Source organism: Olea europaea, unplaced genomic scaffold (assembly GCF_002742605.1).
Source record: "Olea europaea var. sylvestris unplaced genomic scaffold, O_europaea_v1 scaffold2095, whole genome shotgun sequence".
Taxonomy (NCBI): domain Eukaryota; kingdom Viridiplantae; phylum Streptophyta; class Magnoliopsida; order Lamiales; family Oleaceae; genus Olea; species Olea europaea.
The window spans coordinates 31452-35967 of record NW_019238884.1 but is presented as its reverse complement, the minus strand read 5'-3'; the positions used below and the strand labels follow the sequence as shown (position 1 = coordinate 35967).

At 33.4% G+C, this 4516-nt stretch overlaps 1 pseudogene; it reads left to right on the top strand.

Moving 5' to 3' along the window:
- The first annotated feature begins 1097 nt into the window (after window positions 1-1097).
- Window positions 1098-4516, top strand: part of LOC111380114 — a 5915-nt pseudogene continuing 2496 nt past the window's right edge.

The window sequence follows — 4516 nt, the reverse complement described above, 5'->3', positions numbered from 1 at the left end:
GACATAAATCTCAGTTCCTCCAGGATCAGTGAATATGGATAGCCCAAAGAATCGCCTTGTCGATTACGTACTGTATTTGCTTTCGTTCTTTGGCATCACATTTATTTTGTTCTCGAATCCAAGCAAAATCAGACCTTTATTGACATCACAAACCCAATGTCCGCCCTCAAAAACAGCAAGTGTTTTTCATGCACTCGTATAAAAGTTTAAGTTGAAATTCATATTTTCACAAAAAAGGGAGATGTCCTTAACATCTATTTAAAGGTTAACCCTAACCTTAAGGGTCCCCCATCACTCCTGCCCTGGAGTATCGTGAGGGAGGTAAATCGCAGGTTATGCCTCCAAGGGTACAGGGTGGAAGGCTGCTTGTACACTTGCACTTACCCAAGAGCCAAATCCATATTTCAGGATTCGAACCCTTGACGCAGCAGCCTCAAGCAAAGCTGGATTTCTCCACCCTCCCCTTTTACCACTTGGAGATGTGCCTTAGGGGCTCCTTAACATCTATCTACATTATATTAAAAGTGGGGATTGAAGAGAAACTTTTGATTACCAATAGTACCCTTACATATTTAGCTTTAAATCCAATATACCGTCATTTATCCTCATATATTTAATTTTCCATTTACCCTTTTATTTTTATGTTTATGATCAATAATACCCTTAAAATTAAATTTATTTCAACTAAATTAAATTATTATTAAAATTAAATTATTTATCTTTTAAATTAAGTAAGGGTAAATAGAAAATAAAAAGAAGAAAAGTTGTACGATATTGAAAAAAAAATATTATGTACAAAGAAATGTTATTCAAATAAAAATATTACATTTCTATTTATTTAACCTCTCACATTATATATGTAATTTTATAAAAAGTGTTATTCATATATTTATTTTTGAGCAATTTTCATTTTACCTTTGGTAATATTAATTACATCAACTACTTCCAAAAACATTATTAGTACTTAAAATTATTAGACATATCATTCATCCGATACATAAAACGTAGAATGCATGTACTTACTATTAATACTATGAAAATAAAACATGGGTTGTTTGTAACATTTTTACTTTTTATGTTTTTACGTGCACACAGTACAAAATGGAAACCAACAGAGATGAACTGGAAGAGGCTTTATCAGCATCTTCAACAGAAAACAAGACTCTAATAATTTCTATTGTAAATAAAGCATATGTTGAAGGTGACAAACCGATGCTTGATCTTTTCTTGGATGGTTTCTAGTTAGGGGAAGACACTAAAACTCTAATCAAACATCTTTTAAATGTGGCCATGGATCAAACATCATATGAACGGTGCAAATTTCTTAGGCTTCATTGCAACAAGCTCGAAACGGATGGCGTAGATTACGTAGGTGAAAAACTGTACATGTCTGGTGATTTTATCAAGATGATGTGGAGGAGAACCCTATTCCTGAGAGATGTGCTGAAACATGGTTACAACTTCATTTTCACAGTAAGTGATTTCTGTTCTTATATTAATATTTCATAGACAATACTTTGCAATTTGTGCTGTGAGATTTTTAAATTTTTTAATTCGTGATGTATTTGATCTTGTAATTAAGTTAATTAATTATCTCTAAATAAATAAAATTTCTTAAACTTAAACATAGCATATTGTTTAATAATTGGATATATAAGTACTCGGTTCAGTAGAACATTTTTTTTTTTTAAATCAACAACCAAATAACTGAAGTGGTAAAATTAAACACTATACAATTATAATATCATTATCAAGAAACTATTCAATGCTTATCCAAAGCAGTCCCTCTAATATGGTAATATATCTTAGAGCATCATTAGAGTTGTAATTTCTTCAAAACAGTCTCTATCATGCATTTTCAAACTTTGAAGTTGATTTGGACATGGAAATTATTATGTGCAAACTAAGAATTTGATTTTGACATTGAAATTTGTCTTTTTGACCTGGGAAAATTTATTGAATAACAAAGATAGACTATCTCAATAAATAGGATGACCAAGAGGGGAAAAAAATTCTTGTTAGTTATATATATTGTTTACGTCAACTTTCGTCAACACTTTATACGTAGACCAATTATCTGATTATGATACGTTTGTAGGGAATAGAAGTGGACTTAGGAGGAGGAAATGATTTTCTATTCAATTATGGACTTGCCTTCAACTCAAGATTACATAGGTATTTATAGGACTTCCTATCACATAAGTTCATCCCCTCAATTTAATTCTACTATATGCACTACAATTTACTATGTACACATTAATTAATAATACATGTATACATGAACCACAATTAACTAGGTTCATATTAATTAATAATACATGTATTTCAAACTCCTAAATTCATGAAACTAAATTAAATAGGTTAAATGCATATTTATTTTTCTAACACCCACCCCCTTAACATGAATTTTGCATACTCCAAGAAAGCTTCTTAATGCCTTGAAAGTATTGAACTTGAGAGCTTTGGTGAGAATATCTCTAATTTGGTCTTGAGACTTCACAAAATTAATCTTCACTACCTTGTTTGCAATGCATTCACGTACAAAGTGATATTTGGTATCTATATGCTTGCTACTTTCATGAAACAACGGATTCTTCGCTAAAGCAATGACTGATTTGTTATCCACACTTACTCCGGTAGGCTCTCTTTGTGCAAAATGAAGCTCATTCAACAAATTCCTTATCCAAACTGCTTGTGTAACACAAGAACTGACAGCAACATACTCAGCTTTATAAGTTGTTGCTTCTTTGAGCTCCAAGTAAAAACTATGTTAGCTATGTAAAATACAAATCCACTGGTACTCTTTCGATCATCAATGTCGGCCACCCCAATCACTATCATTGAAACCTCTAGGTCTAAAAACATTAGAGGCATAATAATGTAACCCAAAATCAAGAGTACCTTTGATGTAATGTAAAATTCTCTTCGCAGCTTTCAAATGTGTTGTCATTGGAGCCTCCACATAACAACTAATCAGTCCTACTCCAAATAATATATCTGGCCTTGTACAAGTTAAATATCTTGGGCTTCCAACTAAGTTTCGAAACAAGGTTGGATCCACCTTTGCACCATCATCATATCTAGAAAGTTTTATGTTACATTCTACTGGAGTGCTAACTGGATTGCAATTACTCATGTTGAATTTTTGTAGAACTTCTTTTGCATAATTTTCTTGTACGATGAAAATGCCTTCCTCCGTATGCTTCAATTCTATACCAAGATAATAGGACATAAGTCTTAAATCTGTCATCTCGAATTTACAGCACATTTTTCTCTTGAATTCTTCAAACGTCTTTAGATTGTTGCCTGTAAAAATTAGATCATCGACATACAGACAAACAATCAGAACACCATTGGCATTCACCTTAATGTAGAGAGCATGCTCATAAGGACACTTGGTAAAGCCATTCTCCTGAAAATATTTATCAATTCTACAATTCCAAACTCTTGGTGCTTGCTTTAGGCCGTAAAGAGCTTTCTTTAATTTCAACACTTTGTCCTCATTTCCTTTTACTACAAAGCTGGGGGGTTGTTGCACATAGACCTCCTCTTCAAGATAGTCATTGAGAAAGGCTGACTTGACATCCATTTGGAAAATCTTTCACTTGTTTTGAGCAGCCAAAGAAATTATAAGTCGTATGGTCTCTAACCGAGCTACTGGAGCGAAAACTTCTTCATAATCGATGCGTTGATGCTGTTTGTATCCTTTCACCACGAGTCTTGCTTTGTATCTTTCCACCTCTCCTTTTGAATTTTTCTTAGTTTTGTACACCCATTTAACTCCGATGGCAGCATATCCTTTGGGAAAAATTGTTAATTCCCAAGTATTGTTCTTCTCAATTGCTTTCATTTCTTCATTCATGGCTTTTCTCCATTTCTTATCCTCTCAGCTTCATTAAAACCTATGAGTTCAATATTCGCAAACAGATAAAAGAAAGTAATATCATCAATTCTCTCGATTTCTCGATATATATCATCGAACCTCCTTGTATGCAAAGGCCTTTCACGTGAACTTCCTTCAAAAACATCAATTTCACCACATGATGGTGATGTTGGAGGAGTGGTGATCTCATATATTTCATCATTGTCATCTTCTTCCTCCAAGAAAGGAAGAAAGTCATAGTTATCTTCTTCAACATGCCAATTCCATGTTGCTTCCTCATCAAAATCCACATCTCTACTAATAAACATCCTCCTATCATTTGGATTATAGAGTTTGTAGCCTTTTGTTTTTGAATCATAGCCAACGAACACACATTTTTTAGTCTTGTCATCAAGTTTCGAGCGCTTCTCTTCAAGAATATGGACATATACAATGCATCCAAATACTTTCAAATGAGATACTGCTGGTTTTCTCCCATTCCATGCTTCAAGTGGAGTCTTGTGGGCTAAAGCCTTTGTGGCACACCAGTTCAATAAGTAGACAGCACAATCGACAGCTTCTAACCAAAATTGTTTTGGCATTTTCTTTGTCTTCATCATGCTCCTTGCCATATTGAGAATTGTTCGGTTCTTT